Raw genomic sequence first — 25,063 nt, forward strand, 5'->3', positions numbered from 1 at the left:
ACATACAATTGCTTTTAAATTTTTCTCAGTGACCATAAATTGAAATGAAAAAAAAACTAACTTAATCCACCTATGTGGTTAGAGCCTTCCTCACAACAATGGCTGTACACAAGTTTCATCTATTTTTTAGATCCGGCTTCCAAAAAGTACATCGATATCAATTAAGTGGCCATATTTCGAGACAGGGTTGCCAGATCTTCAATGTTTTGGGCTCATTGGAAAGGTTTTTTGATAACCTAACCAACGATGGGTCAGATGATGGATCCGGACATAGTTTACATACATTTAAGTGAGATCCGTCTTCAAAAAAGTACATCAATATCACTTAAGGGGCCATATCTCGAGACAGGGTTGCCAGATCTTCAATGTTTTGGACTCGTTGGAAAGGTCTTTTGATAACCTAACCAACAATAGGTCGGATGGTTGATCCGGACATAGTTTACATACATTTAAGTGAGATCCGGCTTCAAAAAAGTACATCAATATCACTTAAGAGGCCATATCTCGAGCAGGGTTGCCAGATCTTCAATGTTTTGGGCTCATTGGAAAGGTATTTTGATCACCTAACCAACAATAGGTCGGATGGTGGATCCGGACATAGTTTACATACATTTAAGTGAGATCCGCCTTCAAAAAAGTACATCAATATCACTTAAGTGGCCATATCTCGAGACAGGGTTGCCAGATCTTCAATGTTTTGGACTCGTTGAAAAGGTCTTTTGATAACCTAACCAACGATGGGTCGGATGATGGATCCGGACATAGTTTACATACATTTAAGTGAGATCCGTCTTCAAAAAAGTACATCAATATCACTTAAGTGGCCATATCTCGAGACAGGGTTGCCAGATCTTCAATGTTTTGGACTCGTTCGAAAGGTCTTTTGATAACCTAACCAACAATAGGTCGGATGGTTGATCCGGACATAGTTTACATACATTTAAGTGAGATCCGGCTTCAAAAAAGTACATCAATATCACTTAAGAGGCCATATCTCGAGACAGGGTTGCCAGATCTGCAATGTTTTGGACTCGTTGAAAAGGTCTTTTGATAACCTAACCAACGATGGGTCGGATGATGGACCCGGACATAGTTTACATACAGTTAAGTGAGATCCAAATATATGTGAAAACACATTTTTATGCATAACTTTTTAACTACTTATCAAAACTTCACTCTGTATAAAACTCGATCTATGGAACCCTAAACCAAGTCGAATGCAACAAGTTCGGGTCAAATCGGTTCAGCCAGTGCCGAGAAACATGAGCTAGTTTGTTGGTCACATACATACATACACACACACATACACACACACATACACACACACATACACACAGACATTTGTTCAGTTTTCGATTCTGAGTCGATATGTATACATGAAGGTGGGTCTCCGACGTTTTTATACGAAGTTCACTTTTAGAGCAGGATTATAGCCTTACCTCAGTGAGGAAGGCAAAAATCATGCAGAAATATTGTTTATCATGGCAAATAACTTCTAACAGAATAAGTATTTTCTACATGTGAATAAATAGAAAATCATTCAATTTGCCTTAAAAATCTAATTTCTGGCGCTTTTTAACTTGAAACACTATTTCATGAAACCACAACTCAAAGTTTTCAAATATATGAAGCGAGTTTTGAAAATATGGTTGCATTTTTGGGTTGATTCCATATTATACGAATTTGTTTTTAACGATTTTTCATGGTTTCATTTATGGTATGATTTTTGTTAAGTTAAGTTAAGTTAAGTTAAGTTAAGTTAAGTTAAGTGTAGAAGTGGTTGAAATTAATCGATATTTTTTTATATTTAACCCTGTTACGCCCTTGGTGGTGGTGGTAGTTGATTTATTTCAGGCAGCTTTAACATGTTTGTCATTCGCTGCCTACGCCCTTGGTAGCTCACGTGCTTCATAAATTTATAACTTCAAGCTGTAATTTCTCGAATACTTTTAAACAAATTCGTCTCGCAGAACCCTTTTTGAAAAAATGAATTATGTCAATTCAAATTCAATTTAAAAATAAATATTATCTGAAGTAAACCTTGACATGAAATTTACAGACAAAATAATTAGTTCAATATGAACAGTAGATTGCAATAAATAAAATCAATCAAGTTTAATAATTATTATTTTTTGTATAATTTCAATACATTGGTGCAGAAAGGTAGGAAAATGTATACCTCCGCTTGCATTTCGGGAATTCCCGGGAAATTTACAAATTTCCCGGGAAACGGAAAATATTTTTTTCCGGGAATTCCCGGGATTTCCCGGGATTTTTTTTCCCGGGACGGGAAATTGGACGCTCTAACTCAAAGTAAAAAGTATCCTTTTTTCAAGTTCACCCGTCGTCACCCTTTAAAAGGGTATCGAAAATGTACTGAATTTGACATACCCTTTTAAAAGGGTGACGCCGGGTGAACTTTAAAAAGGATAAGATACCCTTTTGAGGATTGAAAGTACCCTTTTGAGGGATACTTATGACTTTGAGTGTATCTAAAACTTAAATGGAACATTGTTTATACACACGGATAGAATTCTTGTAAGCGAATCCGTAAAAAAGCTCAAAAACATTTGTTGTTTTCGAAACCGCTGAAATTTTTCGAACAAAATCGTTTACAATTTTCTGGATTTATATGCATTTTTTTTTCTAAATCGACAACGTTTTATCTATACCACTGTGCTCTCTAGAAAAATCGGTAAGCTTAGTACAAGAGCACAGAGGCATCGGTATATGATTTGAGAGATGTCGTCAACATAGATTTTACGGATTTGCTCATAAGATTTCTATCTGTGCATGTTGTTTCAAAAACAAAACCTATGTATTTTTTCCATAGCATTTTATCTACAATCAAACTTAAGCAAACTCTTGCGAAAACAATCATCAAGTTTTCAAACGCAACATTCTGCGATTTGCCTTTGTAGATCAGGATTTAGCGAATATAAACTGAAAAACTTTTCAAAATGGTCATTTGTTGACTGCTTTATATTTACAAAAATGCTGATGAATTCAATATTTTTTTTAGTAATTTTAGAAAGGATTTGAAAAGATTTCAAATACATTTGTTAACCGTTCTATACCAATTTTAGCCGAAAAATACAATTGTTTCAAAAAAGGAAATTTTTGAAAACTATAGCACCGCTTTACTGAGAAGCCGACAAATTAAAAAATAACCTGAGACAATTACACATTATAATCTTAAAACACTAGTTAACGCTTTCTGCAATTCATGATCGATTTAAAAAAAAATAAAAAGGCTAAAGAAATTTTAACTGCACCCTCAAAAAATATGCCAAAAAATCAGGGAGTAGAAAATAATACTTAAAAATAGAAAATTAAATTCTTAAATCCTTAAATTCTTAAATTCTTAAATTCTTAAATTCTTAAATTCTTAAATTCTTAAATTCTTAAATTCTTAAATTCTTAAATTCTTAAATTCTTAAATTCTTAAATTCTTAAATTCTTAAATTCTTAAATTCTTAAATTCTTAAATTCTTAAATTCTTAAATTCTTAAATTCTTAAATTCTTAATTCTTAAATTCTTAAATTCTTAAGTTCTTAAATTCTTAAATTCTTAAATTCTTGGGTTCTTAAATTCTTAGGTTCTTAAATTCTTGAGTTCTTAGGATTCTTAAATTCTTAAATTCTTAAATTCTTGGGATTCTTAAATTCTTAAATTCTTAAATTCTTAAATTCTTGGGATTCTTAAAGTTCTTAAATTCTTAAGTTCTTAAATTCTTAAATTCTTAAATTCTTGAATTCTTAAATTCTTAGGATTCTTAGTTCTTAAATTCTTAAATTCTTAAATTCTTGGAATTCTTGGGATTCTTAGGTTCTTAAATTCTTAAAGTTCTTAAATTCTTGAGTTCTTAAAGTTCTTGGGTTCTTAAATTCTTGGGATTCTTGGGATTCTTAAAGTTCTTAAATTCTTAAATTCTTAAATTCTTAAATTCTTGGGATTCTTAGGTTCTTTGATTCTTAAATTCTTAAATTCTTAAATTCTTAAATTCTTAAATTCTTAAATTCTTAAGTTCTTAAATTCTTAAATTCTTAAATTTTAGGATTCTTAAATTCTTGGATTCTTAAATTCTTAGGATTCTTAAATTCTTAAATTCTTAGGTTCTTAAATTCTTAAATTCTTAAATTCTTAAATTCTTAAATTCTTAAATTCTTAGATTCTTAATTCTTGAATTCTTAAATTCTTAAAATTCTTAAATTCTTGGGATTCTTAAATTCTTGGTTCTTGGGTTAAATTCTTAAATTCTTAAATTCTTAGGATTCTTAATTCTTAAATTCTTGAGTTCTTAAATTCTTAAATTCTTAATTCTTAAGTTCTTAAATTCTTAAATTCTTAAATTCTTAAATTCTTTAGATTCTTAAATTCTTAAATTCTTGGTTCTTGGAGTTCTTAAATTCTTAAATTTCTTTAATTCTTAAGATCTTAATTCTTAAATTCTTAAATTTAAATTCTTGGTTCTTTAAATTCTTAATTCTTAAATTCTTAGGTTCTTGTTCTAAATTCTTAAATTCTTAATTCTTAAGTTCTTGGATTCTTAAATTCTTAAATTCTTCATTCTAAGTCTTTAATTCTTAGAGTTCTTAGGTTCTTAAGGTTCTTGGATTCTTAGGTTCTTGGAGTTCTTGGAGTTCTTGAGTTCTTAGGTTCTTGGGTTCTTGAATTCTTGGGATTCTTAGGTTCTTAAATTCTTAAGTTCTTAGGTTCTTGAGTTCTTGGGTTCTTAAATTCTTAAAGTTCTTAGGATTCTTGAAGTTCTTAAATTCTTAAAGTTCTTAGATTCTTGAATTCTTAAATTCTTGAATTCTTGGATTCTTAGGTTCTTAAATTCTTAAATTCTTAAATTCTTGAATTCTTAAATTCTTGGATTCTTAAGGATTCTTAGGTTCTTAGGTTCTTAAATTCTTAAATTCTTAAATTCTTGATTCTTAAAGTTCTTAATTCTTTCTTAAATTCTTGAGTTCTTAGGTTCTTGAGTTCTTAGGTTCTTGGGATTCTTGGGTTCTTGGGTTCTTAGGAGTTCTTGGATTCTTGAGTTCTTGAGTTCTTGGGTTCTTGAGTTCTTGAGTTCTTGGGATTCTTGGGATTCTTGGGATTCTTAGGTTCTTAGGTTCTTGGGATTCTTAGGTTCTTGGAAGTTCTTGAAGTTCTTGGGTTCTTGGGATTCTTAAGTTCTTAGGTTCTTAAAGTTCTTAGGTTCTTAGGTTCTTAAAGTTCTTGGGTTCTTGGGATTCTTAAATTCTTAATTCTTAATTCTTGGATTCTTAGGTTCTTGGATTCTTAGAGTTCTTGAATTCTTGGGATTCTTGAGTTCTTAAATTCTGTTCTTGGGATTCTTGGGTTCTTGGAGTTCTTGGGATTCTTAGGATTCTTAGGATTCTTGGGATTCTTAGGTTCTTGAGGTTCTTAGGTTCTTGGGATTCTTAGATTCTTAGGATTCTTGGGTTCTTGGGTTCTTAAGTTCTTGGATTCTTAGGTTCTTGGGATTCTTGGGATTCTTGAGTTCTTGGGATTCTTGAGTTCTTGGGTTCTTGGGATTCTTAGGATTCTTAGGTTCTTGAGTTCTTGGAGTTCTTAAGTTCTTGGGTTCTTAAGTTCTTAGGATTCTTGGGATTCTTAGGAATTCTTAAAGTTCTTGATTCTTAGGATTCTTAGGATTCTTAGGATTCTTAAATTCTTAGGATTCTTAGGTTCTTAGGTTCTTGAAGTTCTTGGGATTCTTAAATTCTTGATTCTTGGATTCTTAAATTCTTGGGATTCTTGGATTCTTGGGATTCTTGGGTTCTTGGGTTCTTAGGATTCTTAAGTTCTTGGGATTCTTAAAGTTCTTAAATTCTTGAGTTCTTGGGTTCTTAAATTCTTAAATTCTTAAATTCTTAAATTCTTAATTCTTAAATTCTTAAATTCTTGAATTCTTAATTCTTAAATTCTTAAATTCTTAAATTCTTAAATTCTTAAATTCTTAAATTCTTAAATTCTTAAATTCTTAAATTCTTAAATTCTTAAATTTTAAATTCTTAAATTCTTAAATTCTTAAATTCTTAAATTCTTAAATTCTTAAATTCTTAAATTCTTAAATTCTTAAATTCTTAAATTCTTAAATTCTTAAATTCTTAAATTCTTAAATTCTTAAATTCTTAAATTCTTAAATTCTTAAATTCTTAAATTCTTAAATTCTTAAATTCTTAAATTCTTAAATTCTTGGGATTCTTAAATTCTTAAATTCTTAAATTCTTAAATTCTTAAATTCTTAATTCTTAAATTCTTAAAGTTCTTAAATTCTTAAATTCTTAAATTCTTAAATTCTTAAATTCTTAAGTTCTTAAATTCTTAAATTCTTAAATTCTTAAATTCTTAAATTCTTAAATTCTTAAATTCTTAGTTCTTAAATTCTTAAATTCTTAAATTCTTAAATTCTTAAATTCTTAAATTCTTAAATTCTTAAATTCTTAAATTCTTAAATTCTTAAATTCTTAAATTCTTAAATTCTTAAATTCTTAAATTCTTAAATTCTGAAATTCTTAAATTCTTAAATTCTTAAATTCTTAAATTCTTTAATTCATAAATTCTTAAAAAAATAATTGATGTATAATAATTTTGAAATTTTCGAATTTTTTAAACATTGAATTTTATTGTTATTTCTAAATTTCTGATTGTTTAAATTTCTGCTTTTGATTTCTTAACATTTTCAAGCCATGAGTTTTAACCTAAATTTTTTTCTTTACTTTTTTGCTCTTTTTATGCGATGCGTTACGTTTTCTGATTTGTAAATTTCTCTGGAACGAAGCAACATTTTTGCAATCTTTTAAAAGCAATTTCTAGGTTGTAGGTTCAGATCTACAAAACGGTTTTGAAGCTTTAAAAAATAAAGAGAGTTTCTCTGTATTATTTTTTTAATTTTGGAATATTGAATTTGGTGTATCTGTTTTTTTCTAAATTGCAGATTTAAAAATGGTTATTTTTAAATGTGTATTTGTATTCTTTAATTTCCAAGTTCTAAATTTTTGCTTTTTACTTTTGTTTTTATTTTTAGAATATTTGTATTGTTGAATTTCTAAATATCTGATAATTTTTATTATTGACTGTTACTTCTAGAAAATAACTACTACCAAACACATGAAAAGTTCCCCCCAATTAACATTCTCAATCACGTTTTAATAAATTATATATTTCTAAAAAATGGACTCGGATGAAAAAATCCGTATCACATCGTTATTAATTTTTTTTAAATCGTGATATACAAGAAACATAAACATCTAATCGCCACTCTTACCTATCGATTTCGGAAAACAACCGTGCCCCCCCAACATTTTGGACTAGTCGGCGCCCCTGCTAGATATTATTTCTATTGTACAGATTTTTTCGTAGTTCCGGTTTAGACATGTCGAAATGTATGTACTGTGAATTTTCATTATAAAAGCGCATCATTTGATTTAATGGCGAATTTTTTAAATAATTTGTCGTGTATGCAGTTATTCTAAAAAGTTGTGAATGTCTAAGAGTACGGCTTGGTTCATGAATACTATTGCGTATTACTGAAAATAATGCTGCTGACCGTATGCGTTGAGAAATAATGTCGTTGATGAAAGAGAGCATGGCAAATTTACGACGTTCTTGTAATGATTGTATGTTTATGAGCATGCAGCGTGCTTCATACGATGCCCACATAGAAAAATGGGCGGAAAACGGCCAAAAAGCGGGGACGTTTTGCCTGAAAGCGGGCCCGATTTTCAGCCCGTTTTTTCCCCTCGTTGTGGCCCATTGCGTGCCAGAATGCAACATTTAGGCGGGCGTTACGCATTTTGGCCGCTGTGTTACGCCCGTCTGTGGCACGCTTTTGGGCCCGTTTTGACCACGATAACGGGCCTATAAACGGGGGACTGACGTGCCGGAAACCGGGGGGATTCTCCTTCCAGTTTACTTCGGATTTCAAGTTTGGGCGGTTAAATAAAATAGGGTGACAAATAAACACGACAGATTATTTTTTTATTTAAAAAAATATTGAATTAACAACAAACAACCTTAAACTAATTACCTAACTAGCTAAAAGATATAAGTTAGGTTAGTATGTTTACAGGACTTTAAATTGATTTTATTGGTAATTTGGTCAAATTTAGTTTATTTTAATTAGATTTACTTAAATTTAGTTATGTTCAGTTAAACTTAGTTAAATGTAGTTGAATTTAGTTAGATTTAGTTTAATTTAAATAGATTTAGTAAAATTTAGTTAAATTAAGTTACATTTAATTAAATTTAGTTTAATTTAGTTACATTTAGTCAAAATAAGTGAAATTTAGTTAGAATAAGTATGATTTACTCAAGTTTCGTAAAATTTCGCTAAAATTATTTCAATTAAGTTAAATTTAGTTAAACTTAGAAAATTAAGTTAAATTAAGTTAAATTTAGTAAAATTTAGTTAAATTTAATTAAATTTATTTAAATTTATTTAAATTATGTTTGATTTAATTAAATTTAGTTGAATTTAGTAAAATTTAGTAAAATTAAGTAAAATTTAGTTAAATTTAGTATTTTTTAGTAAAATTTAGTAAAATTTAGTAAAATTTCGTAAAATTCAGTAAAATTTAGTAAAATTTCGCAAAATTTCGTAAAATTTCGTAAAATTTAGTGAAATTCAGTAAAATTAAGTTATATTTAGTAAAATTTAATTAAATTTAGCAGAATTGAGTCAAATTTTGGTAAATTTAGTTAAATTTAGTTAAATTTAGTTGAATTTAGTTAAATTTAGTTGATTTTAGTAAGATTTGGTTAAATTCAATAAAATTCAGTTTTACTCAAAATTTACTCAAAATTTACTCAAAATTAGTTTAGTTTAGTTAGATTAAGTTAAATTCAATAAAATTTCGTAAAATTTAGCTTAATTTATTTCAATTAAGATTTATTAAGTTAAACTTAGTTAAACTTGGTTAAGTTTAGTTAAATTTAGAAAAATATAGTACAGTTAAGTGAAATTGAGTTTTATTTAGTTATGTTTAGTTAAACTTAATTAAATGTAGTTGAATTTAGATAAATTCAGTTGAAATTAGTTAGATTTAGTTAAATTTAGTTAGATTCAGTCAAATTTTGTTAAATTTAGTTAGATTTTATTAAATTTAGTTGAATAAGATTAAGTATTAGGATTCGAAAATTTTGATTTATTTATTTCAATTTAGTTAAATTTAGTTAAACTTAGTAAAGCTTAGCTAAACTTAGTTAAATTTAGTTAAATTTAGTTAAATTTAGTTAAATTTAGTTAAATTTAGTTAAATTTAGTGAAATTTAGTTTAATTTAGTAAAATTTTGGTCAAATTAGGTAAATTTAGTAAAATTTAGTAAAATTCAATTGAATTTTGTTTGATTTAGTTAAATTTAGTTAGATTTAGTCAAATTTAGTTAAATTTAGTAAGATTTAATTAAATTTAGTTATATTTAGTTAAACTTTGTTAAATTTAATTAAATGTAGTCAAATTGAGTTATATTTGATTAAATTTAGATATATTTAGTTAAATTTGGTTATATTTACTTGAATTTAGTTAAATTTAGTTAAATTTAGTTAAATTTAGTCGAATTTAGTTACATTTAGTAGCAATAAGTAAAATTTAGTTAGGTTAAGTAAAATTTTATAAAGTTTCGTAAAACTTCACATAATTTACTTGAATTTAGTTTACTTTGGCTAAATTAAGCTATATTAAGTTAAATTTAGTAAAATTATGTTAAATTTAGTTTAATTGAGTTATATTTAGATACATTTAGTTAAATTTAGTTAAACTTAGTTGAATTAAGAAAAATTTAGTTATGTTTAGTTTAGTTCATGTAAATTTAGATGAATTTAGTTGAATTCAAATAGATTTAATTCAATTTAGTTGAATTTAGTAACATTTAGTTTAAATTAATTAAATTTATTCAACTTTAGCTAAATTTATTCAAATTTAGTTAAATTTATTTATATTTAGTTTAATTTAATTAAATTGAGTAATAAAAATAAAATTTAGTACGATTCAGTAAAATTTTATAAATTTAATTAATTAAATTTATTTAATTTATTTCAATTAAGCTAAATTTGTCTAAATAAAGTTATATTAACTTAAAATAAGTTAAAATCAGTTATATTCAGCTGAATTTAGTCAAATTCGGTTAAATTAAGTTCAATATAGTTAAATTTAGTTGAATTTAATTAAATTTAGTAAAAATAAGTAAAATTTATTAAAGTTCATTAAAATTCAAATTGGATAAATTTAGTTAGATTCAGATTGATTTCGTTGCATTTACTCAAATTGAGTTAAAATCATAAAAATTTGGCTTAATTTTAATGAAATCAGTTTAAAGAAAGTTATTTATTGAAATAAGTCGAATTATATTAAATTTAGAAAAATTAGGTTAAATTTAGTAAAATTTAGTAAAATTTTGTTGAAATAAGTTAAATTTACCTTAATTAAGCAAAATTATGTTTAATTTTCCTAAATGTGTTTAAACTTAGTTGAATTCAACTAAGTTAAATAAAGTTTGGCTGAATTTACTAAAATTTTGCTAAATTTATTTAAATTAATATAAAATTTGTTGAATTTATTCAAATTTAGATAAAATTTATGAAATGAAGTATAATTTAGTTCAATATGTCTGAATTTATTGAAATTACTTTAATTTGGCTGAATTTAGGTAAATTACGTTAAATTAGATAAATTTAGTGAAGTTTAGTTAATCTATGTTTAATTTTGTTGAATTCAATTAAGTTTCATATTTTTTATAATCTTTGTTAAATTTAGTAAATTTAAGTTAAATTGAGTAAAATTAAGTAAAATTTGATTAAATTAAGATAAACTTAGTTAAAATTGGTAGAATCAAGTGAAATAGAGTCAAATTTGGTTTAATTACGTTATATTTAGTATGATTGAATTGAATTTGGCAGAACTTAAGTCAATTAATTTAAATTAAGGTTAATTGAGTTGAATTAAGTAAAATTTAGTTTAAAAATGTTAAGTTGAGCGAAATTTCATATAATTTAGTTTAATTTTGCTAAAATGAGCTAATTCAGTTAAATTTGGTTAAATTACGTAAAATTTGTTTAGATAAAGCAAAATTTATTTATGTTTAGTAAAATTTGGCTTAAGTTTGACTAAATAAAGTATAGCTTAATTAGCAGAATTCACTTAAATTTTGATTAATTGAGTTAAATTTACTTAAATTTGGCTAAATTTGTTTTTTAAACTAGTTAAATAGAGTTTAATTACTTTCAATTCAGTCAAATTAAATTAAATTTAGTAAAACTAAGTAGAATATAGTTACATCATGTTAAATCTACTGAAATTAAGTTGAATTATGGTTAATTTAGCTAAATTTTGGTAAATTTTAGTTCAATTTGCCTAATTTTAGTTAAATTTGGCTAAATTAAGTTATATTGTCTTAAAGTTTGTTGTTTGTTTGTTGAGTTTATTAATTTAACTAGGTAAATTTTATTAAGCTTGGTTATTTTTATTGAATTCCATTGAATTCAGTTAAGTTAAATAAATTTTATTAAACTTCGCAAAATTTATTTAAATTAGGTTAAATTGAGTTGAATAAAGTTAAATTGGGTTAAATTCAAATAAACTTAGTTGAAATTGGTAGAATCAACTGGAAAAAGTTAAATTTCGTTAAATTAAGTTATATTTAGTAAAATTGAATCAAATTTAAATCAATTAAATAAAATTAAGGTAAATTCAGTTAAATTTAGTAAAATTTAGTTAAAGTATGTCAAGTTTAGCAAAATTTGGTAAAATTTAGTTCAAATTGGCTAAAATGAGTAAAATTTTGTAAATTAAGTTAGGGTTTGTTCAAATATTGTATTTTGTATTTTTGTATTTTTATATTTTGTGTATTTTTTGTATTTTGAATTTTGTAATTTTTAATAAATTTTTGTATTTTTTAATATTTTGTATTTTTGTATTTTGTATTTTTGTATTTTTGTATTTTTGTATTTTTGTATTTTTGTATTTTTGTATTTTTGTATTTTGTATTTTTGTATTTTTGTATTTTTGTATTTTTGTATTTTTGTATTTTTGTATTTTTGTATTTTTGTATTTTTGTATTTTTGTATTTTTGTATTTTTGTATTTTTGTATTTTTGTATTTTTGTATTTTTGTATTTTTGTATTTTTGTATTTTTGTATTTTTGTATTTTTGTATTTTGTATTTTTGTATTTTTGTATTTTTGTATTTTTGTATTTTTGTATTTTTGTATTTTTGTATTTTTGTATTTTTGTATTTTGTATTTTTGTATTTTTGTATTTTTGTATTTTTGTATTTTGTATTTTTGTATTTTTGTATTTTTGTATTTTTGTATTTTTGTATTTTTGTATTTTTGTATTTTTGTATTTTTGTATTTTTGTATTTTTGTATTTTTGTATTTTGTATTTTTGTATTTTGTATTTTTGTATTTTTGTATTTTTATTTTGTATTTTTGTATTTTTGTATTTTTGTATTTTGTATTTTGTATTTTTGTATTTTGTATTTTGTATTTTTGTATTTTTGTATTTTTGTATTTTTGTATTTTTGTATTTTGTATTTTTGTTTTTTGTATTTTTGTATTTTGTATTTTTGTATTTTTGTATTTTGTATTTTTGTATTTTTGTATTTTTGTATTTTTGTATTTTTGTATTTTTGTATTTTTGTATTTTTGTATTTTTGTATTTTTGTATTTTTGTATTTTGTATTTTTGTATTTTTGTATTTTGTATTTTTGTATTTTTGTATTTTTGTATTTTTGTATTTTGTATTTTTGTATTTTTGTATTTTTGTATTTTGTATTTTTGTATTTTTGTATTTTTGTATTTTTGTATTTTTGTATTTTTGTATTTTTGTATTTTTGTATTTTTGTATTTTTGTATTTTTGTATTTTGTATTTTTGTATTTTTGTATTTTTGTATTTTTGTATTTTTGTATTTTGTATTTTTGTATTTTTGTATTTTTGTATTTTTGTATTTTTGTATTTTTGTATTTTTGTATTTTTGTATTTTTGTATTTTTGTATTTTTGTATTTTGTATTTTTGTATTTTTGTATTTTTGTATTTTTGTATTTTTGTATTTTTGTATTTTGTATTTTTGTATTTTTGTATTTTTGTATTTTGTATTTTTGTATTTTTGTATTTTGTATTTTTGTATTTTTGTATTTTTGTATTTTTGTATTTTTGTATTTTTGTATTTTTGTATTTTTGTATTTTTGTATTTTTGTATTTTTGTATTTTTGTATTTGTATTTTGTATTTTTGTATTTTTGTATTGATCCTTTCACTGTAACTTGGATTTTGCCCGCACTTATTTCTCGTACTTTTGACAACAGCATTTCAAAAACTAGGCAACCAGCTTTTGTTTATTTACATTTTCAGTCGCAGTTTCCACCAAACTGGACGTTTCGCACTCTTAAATTGCGATTGACAGCTGAAAAACGATCGGCAACCGCGGCTCGCTTTGACCTTTTTTGCGAAAATTTTAAATTTTCCAAGCCAGTTTGACAAGTCGCAATAGTGCGATCGATAGCAAAAATATAGTGCGAAGTCCAAGTTAGTGGGAATTGCGCAATATTTTTGTATTTTTGTATTTTTGTATTTTTGTATTTTTGTATTTTTGTTTTTTTTTTGTATTTTTGTATTTTTGTATTTTTGTATTCTTGAATTTTTGTATTTTGTTTTTTTTTTGTTTTTTTTTGTATTTTTATAGTTTAATTATCCATATTTTAGCATTTCAGTACATCGGCTTGTAGAATGCTATAATTGTTCTATTTTGGTGTTTATATTTTTTTAAATTTTTTATATTTTTGTGTCATTGTTTTTGTGGCTTAGAATATCAGTATTATTATTATTGTTTAGTATTTTTGTGGTTTTGTTTCATTGTATTTGTGTTTTTTTGCAATTTTATTTTTAATGTTTGAACATTTGTGTTTTTGAATTTTATAGAGAATAATATTAATTTATGTTTGGGGGGGGGGGGGGGAATTAACAATTCAGAAATTTGAACAGAACAAGAAAAACTGCTTTCCTGCAAGAAGTTAATTCTCTCTCGGAAAATGAAGGAACAAATGCGCAGCACTCTAAGCTGGTCAGTTGAGGTTCCAGGTGACGGACCACGGCCGGCTCCGGCGGCATGACGTCCCAGGGGTTGCTAGAGATGCATCCTCTGCTGCAGCGAGTTGGACAGCTCGGCTGCGGTTGATCCGCCGGGGAACATTGGGTTAGCAGCCGACGGCGCGGTAAATTTGTTTGCTCCGGAGGTTGGAACTGCCCCGACGAAAGGACTGGATAAATTGGCAGCGGTCAGTTCGACGGCCTACTCGTACAGCATCCCGCGCTGGTCTAGCAGCAGCACGTTCTGTGTGTTTTCTAAATGGGGAACTGCAGCTCTTGCGGGATCGGAATGCGCGGCTGTTGACTTGCCAGCTGCTGTTTTAGTTGGTTTGTGTCGGCCTCGGCGTTCTTCATGCGGCGCAAGATCTCGCTCTGCTGGTTCTTGTTGAGCAGCTGGGTCAGCAGATAGTAGCTGGAATGGTTTTGGGCCACTGTGTCGACTAGGCACTTGAACGCCGTACTGGACGTTTGTTCTGCTGCTGGGGAAGCGACTGTTGCCGAAGGGAGAAAGTTCACTCGCTTGACCGTTTGTGCGAATTCGCACCACGGCAGAACCATTTGCGGAAGTGCGATCCGGATAGAGCGCCACTGGTGCCGGTGCAGCAATCGGTCCTGAAAATCGAAACAAACTCAGGTTGTGTTCAAGTTGACCTCATCCCGCTGGACTTACCTCTGCCTCTCATCCTCCTTTGGTAGCCATCCGCGCTGGATCCTCCTTGATGACCGTGCCCTGGAGGACGAACCATTCTTCCTCCTTGGTTTGGCCAGGGCCTCGGTTGTTGTTTGGGTCTTCGGGGATGCCAGCGGTGCGCCGCTTGGAAGAGGTGGCGGAGGAGGAAGCTGCAAAGGGGAAATAAACAAAACCTGTTGCCGCGAAATTAAGCTTAAATGGCTTGAATGACTAATTAATGTAATCACTTACCTTCATTTTCACGAAAAACGAAAAAAAAAACGCGCAAGCAACAAACTATTTTTAAAACCTTTTGCAAAAGCAAACAAACATGTTTGACAGTTTGCGCGTTACGATTATTGAGGCAGTGTACGTGCTTGCAAGCGCGAATGATATTGGTGTGAGTGAGCAACACAAAACATTAAATTTTTATGGTGCGTGTCTTTGCTTAAGCGTCTTAACTGGCACTGGCGATGCCCGATTCTCGGCCGCAGCCCCTAACGTTAGAGTGGGTGGGAGAGGAAATGCAGTCCAGTTAAGTTTACGTAGTGCGTACAGTAAGAATTGTTTTTGGACAGATTCAATACGTGCTTGGTGTACGGCATAGTATGGATTCCAGACGATACTACAGTATTCCAAGAGTGGCCTGACATACGTTAGGTATATAGAGTAATTTAATAGTATACGGGTCCTGGAAGTTGAATGCAAAGCGCTTTATAAAGCCTAATGTACTTTTTGCCTTGTTTATTATTGTGTTATAGTGTTCTACAAAGTTAGTTGTGAGTCTAGGATGACACCTAGATCACGTACTACTTTGCATTTTCTACTGGTTGGTTTCCTAATAATACTGTTATGTTTGGTGTTTCATGTTTTCTGCTGAAGGCAATGGAATTACATTTCTTTACATTCAATTGGAGTAGGCTTTTACTACACCATGTGTAGAAAAGATTAATTTCGTTTTGGAATACATGATGTCGTTGGCATTTCCTATTTCCATATACAATTTCATGTCGTCTGCATATACAAGTACGTTAATTTTTTAAGAATGAAGGAAATGTCGTTTACATACAAGATGAAAAGAAGAGGTCCTAGATGGGATCCTTGCGGAACCCCAGAGGTGACGTGAATTGATTCCGATAGTACATTTTGGAAGCGAACAATTTGTTCGCGCTTAGTCAAATATGACTTAAGCCATTCCAAAAGATTCGGTTGAATTCCAATTTTCTGCAGTTTGAAGATTAATAATGGTATGTTGATTCTGTCAAATGCCTTGCTAAAGTCTGTGTAAATTGCTTCTACGAAATTGCGATTATGCATTGCATTCAGTGTAAAATTTACAAATTCTAAAAGGTTGGTGCTAGTAGAGCGGCCTTTAAAAAGCCGTTCTGTTTACATGTGATGCGGTTTTTACTTGCTGAAAGATTTTTTCATTTATAATAGATTCGAAAAGTTTTGGAATGCAAGACAAAAGGGTAATTCCGCGATAATTACGTATGTCTGATTTTGGGCCTGACTTGAAAATAGGCACCAAAAAAGACTTTTTCCATGTTTGTGGGAATTTTCCAGTATTTATTGACATGTTGAAAAGATGATGTAGTGGATATGTCAATTCTTCTGCAAGGTTCTTTAGGAATGCAGGTGCTATTCCGTCGGGTCCTGGTCCTTTTGATGAGTCTAAGTCCTTCAATGCCTGGCGTACTTCCGTTTCTGACAAAGAATTGACTGATACGTCATTTGGAAATTCCGGTATATATGAAAAGTAGTCGCGGTCGCGGTCTTCTTCGAAAAATGAGGTGTATACTTCTTTGAAAAATTTTGAAAAAAGATTGCAAATTTCTTTTGAGTTACTGCCTACATTTTCGTCCAGTTGCATTTGCGATGGGAAGTTACTACTTTTGGATTTGGATTTTACGTAATTAAAGAAATTTTTCGGGCATGATTTCACTTCAGATTCTTCAGATATTCTTCGTTGGCAGAATTGAGTGCCGAAAAAAAATGATCGGAAATATTCAGATAATTCAGAAGATTTGTGTCATTTGTATTGTTTCTGTATAGTTTGTAGGCTTTTTGTTTTCTATTTTTTAAATTTCTTAGTTGTGGAGTGAACCACACTGGGTATTTATTGCCTGTGTTATTACGTCGTCTTCTTCTAGTAGGTACGGTTTCAGATGTTATAGTGTTAATTTCCGTATAGAATTTTCCTACTAATTCGTCGACATTTCCTTCAGTATTAAATAAATTTTGCCAGTCAATTGCAAGTAGTTTACGTTTGGCTTCTACAAAGTTTGTTTTATTGTATTCCAGGACTTCTTCATATTCCCAGTCAATGGGCAAAGTGTTTTTATGGACATAAATAGAATATTCAATTGCTGTATGGAAGACTTCATTCTTCCAAAGGGGGGTTACAGATTCTTGTACATGAAAGTCTTCAATACAGTTAGTGAATAAAAGGTCTAAAAATGAATTTCTTTGGTTTTTTACATGATTGATTTGGAAAAGTCCATAATTTGCAATATTGTCAAAGAGAAAATGCAAAGTTTCATTTTCCCCAAGGACTGGGAGAAGAATTCATTTTCATTTTCTTGGTCAGATATAAATTCGACTTTGCTTTGATTAAAAAGTCGCCATAAATGTGAAGTTTTACTTCCGGTTCCATTTTGATGTTATGATTTCTACTGTTTTAAAGAATAGTTCATACGACTGTTTATTTGCATGGTCCGGCGGAAAGTATACTGATGCAAAAATGTGTACTTGGCCTGCAATAGTGGCTTTGGCCCAGACTTGTTCAAATTGAAAATGTTTTTCAGTTACAATTTCTTTTGGATTAAGTCTGGCATTTATGGCTAAGAGGACGCCGCCTCCTGACTTTTTCTGACTGAGATTTAAATTTCTATTGCCTAGGAATACAAAATAATTGTTTCCAAAAATTTCTTCAGGGTGGACGCTTTCGTCCCAGTTAGTTTCAGTTCCAAGAATATTGTCGAAAGAATGTGAGAGAATGTTTAAAGAAATTTCCTTCATTTTGCCTGGGCTTTTCATGCGATTGAAATTCTGACAATAAATTAAAATTTCATTCGCATTCTGATGTTCCGTTGAAGAAATTTTTGGAGACATACTTAAATTATTAATAGTACTTACTGCCTCTTGCGAGGGTGTCATTTCTTCTTCCGTGTTAGAAGGCGTCAATGCTTGTAAAAATTCGACGATGTAGTCGGCAGGTAAAATTTGTTGGCGGCTTCGCGCGAATGCTGCAGGTATTGAAGTCTTCTAGTTGTTACATATTTCCTGTAGGTTTCCAGGTCGGTGAGGGTTTGCTTAGGTGAAATTCCAATTGTTGAGTTGTATTCCATGAAGATGTTCATAAGCCCGGGCGGAAAGTGAGTTGGTGGCGATAACTTGGAACTATCTTGGCTTGTTTATTTGCATCTTGTTGTAAACTCCTCGAGTTCTGACGACTTTTGAAACCGACTGCGTATCATGGAAAGTATATTCCATGATCATACTGCATTATCTACAGTTGATATTGAGCTGTTAGTGGTAGTTTTTTTGGACTTAGCAAAAATTTCGAAAATTATTTTTTTTTTCAAAAATTTTACCCGAACATCATGAAATGATTATTTTGACTTTATTTCAAATGTATGCTGGACTTAGCAAAATTTGCAGTCACTGACAGAATTTTCAATTTCCTACACTTAGAATAATTTTTATGAGCTTATATTTTAAAGTTTGATTTTATTTATGCTGGACTTTGAAATTTTTGCGTATATTTTTAATTCTTTACTTTTACAGAAAAAGCATTTTTGGGACTTAGAAAATTTTCGGGAGTTTGGAAACATGATAAATTATTTTGATGTTTATTTTTGCTTTGAACCAAAATTTCGGGAAAATCGACGAAATTACAGGAAATTTTTGTCCGATTTTTACCAAAACATCAGTTTGTTCCTAAAATAATGTCCCTAACAAAACGTCTTCATTGACATTTTGAAATTCGAAAGTCGGTTTTTAATAATTATTGATATACCCCCTACAAAAATCGTTCCGGCACTTAGATAATTTACGGGATCCGTATCACGACAAGATTTTTGGTAGAATTTATTTGATTTTTTGGACTTAGCAAAATTTTGGCTCCCGGGCAGAAAGTCGCATCATGGGACGAACAAAAAAATAACTTGAGTTGTTTTTGATATCATGGCATGTTTGATATCCCGGGCGGAAAGTGAGTTGGTGGATATAACTTCGAACTATCTTGGCCCCGGGCAGAAAGTCGCATCATGGGACGAACAAAAAAATAACTTGAGTTGTTTTTGATATCATGGCATGTTTGATATTTGTTCCAAAAACTCTTAAAATGCGCGCCGAAATCTATGTTCCTTTCTATGTTTGTAGACCTTTATCATCAGTTGATAAATTTCCATTTTCTCATGATATTACCGGACTTAGAAAAAAATCGAAAGCCGAATTATTTTGGGATTTAGAAAAAAATTGACCTCTTTATCATGAGATGATATTATTTTGTTTTATCATGTTTTCACTGGACTTAGCAAAATTTCGAAAGCCATATTATTTTGGGACTTAGAAAAAATTTCGAAATCTTTATCATGAGATGATATTATTTTGTTTTATCTTGTTTTTGCTGGACTTAGCAGTATTTCGAAAGCCAAATTATTTTGGGACTTAGAAAAAATTTCGACCTCTTTATCATGAGATGATATTTTCTAGTTTTATCTTGTTTTTGCTGGACTTAGCAAAATTTTCACTCCTCGACAAAATTTCACTTTTCCTACACTTAGAATATTTTTGAAAACCCGGGATTATGAGATGATTTACAAGGTTAATTTTTTTTCAAGCCGGACTTAGCTAAAATGGCAGTTTTGTTAATGGACATTTTTATTGACTTTTTTTCCACTTTAATTTACTTTAAATACACTAGTTAAACTAATCACATTAAAAAGTATTTTACCGCATATAAAATTTCATCGCAAAACGCAAAAATGAGCCCACGCGCTCGCTCACTCTCTCTTTTCTCTCTTCTTTCGTTCATGCTCGCACGCAACGCGCGCGGCATGTCGTGACAGGAATCGGCAATCGGCAGACAGACAGCTTTTGCGTTCGTGGCGGGCTGGTTTGTTTACGTTTTCGCGCAGTAGTTTTCCACGGATAAATTGTAGTCCGCGAATCGCCGCGGGTTGTGAGTACGTTCTGTGGCCGAGGGAGTGTGTGTTCGTCCGTTCCGTGGCGTTCGGGAGCCGTGATATGTTGTGTTTAAGTGATTGTTTGTGTTATTGTGGCTGGGGGGCGAAGAAAAAGTTTCGCTCCGTGTTGACGGGTGCAAGGAAAGTTTCCAAGCCGCTGCACCAGAAAAGTAATTCCCTTGCCCAAGATGCTGCTGTGGATTAACGTGGAAAGGATTTTGGCGGATTCGCCAGGACAAGGGACAAGGGTTTGTTTACGTTTTGGTGCAGTAGTTTTCCACTGATTAACAACAGTCCACGAATCGCCGCGGGTTGTAAGTGCGTATTTTGGCCGTGGGAATGTGCGTTCGTTGGTGTCATTTTATGTGAGAGTTGCGAAATGTTGTTATTTATGTGAAAGTTGATGTTTTGGTGGCTCGTTGGAGAAGAAAAAGTTACGTTAGTGGGTGCATGACAAAGCCGCAGTTCGCAGAATCGAAATCCTCCTGCCTGCATGTCGCTGGTCATCCTCCTCCTCCTCCAGCAGATGCTATCAAGACGCGGATCAACGTCGGAATGATTTTGGCGAATTTGACAGTTCTCGGTGGAGGAAAACAGTAGTTTCGATTTGTTTTGGTTTTTGTCGTCGTGTCATCAGAATCGCGATTTGTGGAGGAACCGTATTTGGTCCGTGTGTTTTCGCGAGTGTGCGTGTGATTGTTTACGTTTCTGAACCTTCCTCTTGTGATTCCGGAGGAGATGATTAAATTGTGTGGCTCGCAAGCAGTTTCACGGAGGAAGATGAGTCCACCTGAAGTGGCTACAGATGTTGGTTCTACTAGTCAACCGACAAATATTTTTCGACGATTTTTAAAACTCAGATAAGTATTGCTTGTTTTCTTTTCTTTGTTTACTATTGAATTTTTAATTATTCCATAAATTTTGTTTGAGAATTGATGCTTTGTGTTTTATTTTCTCTTACATATCTACTAACGGGCATTTTCTGGACATTCGGCTTCTAGAATTTTGTTTACTTTGACCAATCAGCTGCAAAAATGGATTGTGCTGCAATCATATGCTCTCTGGATGGATTGGATGAGGATTAACAAGGTATGTACGAGAATTATTATTTCAAAGTGAACCTATCACTTCAGTTTAGAAATTCTTTCAAACATTTCAATGTTTGTTTAGCAAAGTTCAGTTTTTCATTTTGTTATTTATGCTGATTTTGAATACACATTATTGACTTTTGACAGATTGATATAAAATTCTGAAAATAAATTATTTATTGATAAGGATTGCATATATTTTTGATTCTTTCCTTTAAAGACCATATTTTTGTTTATTTTTTTTTGTTTGGGAATTTTATAAATTTAAATGTTTGTATAAGACCGAGCCACGTTGCCCAGTTGTAACGCTTCCGCCTTGACAATATTTACAAATTTCTACACTTTCAAATAGGTTTGCTAGAATTTCAGGAAAATTTTCAGCGGCCAATGCAAATAAATTAGTGCATTATTGATTTGTTTAGTTCAATTGTACAGATTTTCGTAGCTTTTTCTTTGACTTGGCTTTACAAAAAGTTTGATTTGTTTTAATATTGTTAGTAGTATGCAATTTTGGATCTAATTTTTTGTTGCCCCCTGATTTTTCGGGCAAACTTCGAAGGGAGGAGTGACAAAAACTTTAAATAAAATTTTTACCAGCCTTACTTATTCACACTAAACTTTGAATTAATTCGAATTATACGGCAAATGATACAGTCATTCCACATATTCGGAACACTTTTGTGATAATTTGTCAAAAGCATGCCAAATGCATCTTTTCTGTATTTTTAGGACCTTTATTTGGACATTCTTTTGCTATTTCATTAATATAAACAGTACTTTTAAAACAAAAACTGCATTTCGAGACTATTTTATTCAGAGCAGCAAATCGCTGCTTCCAAATTGCCTGTTCCATAATTGTGGGATGTTATTGTGCCTCCCACAATTGTGGAACACCTGAATTTAACTGATATTTTCACAAAAAAAGTTAGCAGACCATTCATAAAACATTACTAAGCATGAGTTTTACTGGTTTCCGAATGTGAAGTCATTATTTTTATAAAAATATGTACCCCTGGAGCGATAAAAAAGATTGTTTACATCGTTAGAAAAAAGTGTTCCGAATTTGTAGATTTCAAGGGTCGAAGTTTTTCTTCAAAAACTTGATATAAAACGATAAAATTTGCAGTTGTTCGATACAGCATTCGAAAGATCGCAAAAACAGCTGTCAAATGAAGGTAAAAGCGAATCATTATGTTCAATTATCGATTTTCTATGATTTTTTGAATATTGGTCGATCTGTAAACTGTTCCTAATATGAGGGATGACTGTATACAAATATTTAAAAAAAAATTAAGATTGTCATTATGTTTAGTCTTGCAGCAGATTGTTTGCTATAGTTTTTTAATTTCAGGCTTATTTAATGAAAATAAATTTTACTAGAAAATCACATCACATTATATTGTTTTATTAAAATACAATTGAAAAACAGTATATATGAAACTTATATCTTCTTACTGTCATTGTTATCCGAGCATTCGTTGGTGAAGGTTGTCTGAATCAACATGACTCGTCGCGTCCCGGCGCAAAACGCCGGCAATATTGCCCTACCTGCGGCTCAAGCAGGCAAAAAAGTGGGAATTTCCAAAAGGAAGGTTGAGGCCTCAACTGATGGCCAAAAACCGGGATTTCCAAAAGGAAGGTGCTTTTGGAAGTGACATCGAACAGCAAAAAGACGAAAAAGAGCGACGGTACTGTACCGATGGATGAGGAGGAGGAGAACTCTTCGTCGCACGAGGAGCAGCTATTGAAGAACAACAAGTTTGCTGGACTGCCTGACGAGGACCAGGTAGCGGAAGCAAAGGAGAATGAAGTGAAACAGCGAAAGGAGAAACTGCCTCCTTTTTATGTGCGGCAATCAGCAGCAACGATCGACTTTCGAGCGGGGCTGGTTGAACTCATCAAGTCTGGGAAAGTCCAAGGCAACATTCGTCTGTGTCAGGACGGATTTAAGGTGCTGGTGCAATCCAGGCAGCACTATCAACTGGTCAAGGATTACTTGACCGAAAACGAGGCGGAGTACTTTACCCATGATGTCGTCATGGATAAGCCGTACAAAATCGTCGTCAGAGGTCTGTACGACATGCCAGTGGAGGAATTAGCTGCCGAGCTAAAAGTTTTGAAACTGGATGTGTTGGCCGTGCACAAAATGAGCCGACGCAACAAAGACATCAAGTACCGTGACCAGCTCTACCTGCTGCATTTGGCTAAGGGATCGACGACGCTTCCTGAGCTGAAGGCAATCCGAGCGGTTTTCAACATTATCGTGTCGTGGGAGCGATACCGACCAGTGCATCGTGACGTCACACAATGCTTCAACTGCCTGGGTTTCGGGCACGGAGGTAAGAACTGCCACCTGAAGCGTCGTTGCGCCAAATGTGGTACCGATGCGCACATCACATCCCAGTGCATCCAAGATTCGCTGGTGAAGTGCCTCAACTGCAACGGTGAGCACTCGTCAACCGACCGAAAGTGCCCCAAGAGAGCTGAGTTCGTGAAAATTCGGCAGCAAGCATCGACGAAGAATCAGCCTCAGCGTCGTAGAACTCCTCCAGCCCTGGTGGAGCAAAATTTTCCACCTCTTCAACCGCGACGCCAGGTCCCGAACTTGGCACCGTTGCCGTTGGATCCCAGGAAGAGAGCTGAGATGAATCATCCACGGCCGGGTTCCAGCCAGGAGCCGAGACCGCCACCACCGGGCTTCAGCCAGGAGCCAAGACCAACCCAAGAACCAGCAGTTGAGGAAAATGGTAATGATCTTTACACCTCAACCGAACTCCTCAATATTTTCAAACAGATGTCCGCTGCACTGCGTGGATGCAAAACCAAGACCCAGCAGATTGAAGTGCTGACCTCGTTCGTCATCCAGTATGGATCGTAGGTCCCTCAAGCTGCTGAATTGGAACGCTTGCTCCATTAGGAGGAAGAACTTAGAGCTGGTGGATTTTCTTCGCGAGAAGGAGATCGACGTAGCTGCCATCACGGAAACTCATCTGAAGCCCGGTGAAAAAGTTTATCTGCAAAACTACAAGATCGCGACGCAGCTCGATAGGACCACCTCTGGAGGAGGAGGTGTGCTTGTCGCTGTTCATCGTGATCTCAAGCCACGCCGGCTGCCACACTTCAAGCTGGACATCATCGAGGCCGTTGGGGTGGAAATTCCCACTTCGGTTGGCCCAGTACTCTTCATTGCTGCATACTGCCCACGTCAGGTGAATTCCAGAGATGGTTCAGCAGCAAAACTGAAGAGCGATATCCAGAAGCTGACACGGCGGAGCGCAAAGTACATCATCGCTGGTGACCTCAACGCGAAGCATGAAGTTTGGGGCAACAGCAGGAGGAATCGGAACGGAGTGATTCTGCACAACGATCTGCAAAACGGATACTACAACGTTGTGAGTCCGGATCGTCCAACGAGGGTGGCTCGGTCTGGGAATCACTCAATCATCGACTTCTTCATTACCAATATGGCTGAGAACGTGGCTCATCCTGAGGTGTTTGAAGAGTTGAGTTCTGATCACTATCCGGTGGTTGTGGAGGTTGGAGCTTCCGTTACTCCGCAGCGGCAACCAACCCGGAAAGATTACCACAACGTTGACTGGCAGCAGTTTCAGCAAGTGGTAGACAGCAACATCGACTATGATCAACACCCGGAAACTTCTGCTGATATTGATCGTTCGCTGGAGGTGATCCAGCAGGCTATCAACCAAGCAGAGGCTGCCAACGTTCGGGAGGTTCCTGTTAATTTTAAGGTAACTGATATTGACGTAGATACTAAACACTTGATTAGACTTAGGAATGTTTATAGGAGACAATATCAACGGACTGGGGACTATGACAAAAGATTTCAGTGAACAATTTGAACAAAATCATACAAGACCGACTTGACAATATCAGAAATCAAGAATTTTCAAAACATGTAAGCCAGCTTGGGAATTATTCAAAACCATTTTGGAAACTTTCAAAAGTTCTTAAAAACAAACCAAAGCCTATTCCTCCTCTTATTGTTGAGG

This window comes from Culex quinquefasciatus, chromosome 1 (assembly GCF_015732765.1).
Source record: "Culex quinquefasciatus strain JHB chromosome 1, VPISU_Cqui_1.0_pri_paternal, whole genome shotgun sequence".
NCBI lineage: Eukaryota > Metazoa > Arthropoda > Insecta > Diptera > Culicidae > Culex > Culex quinquefasciatus.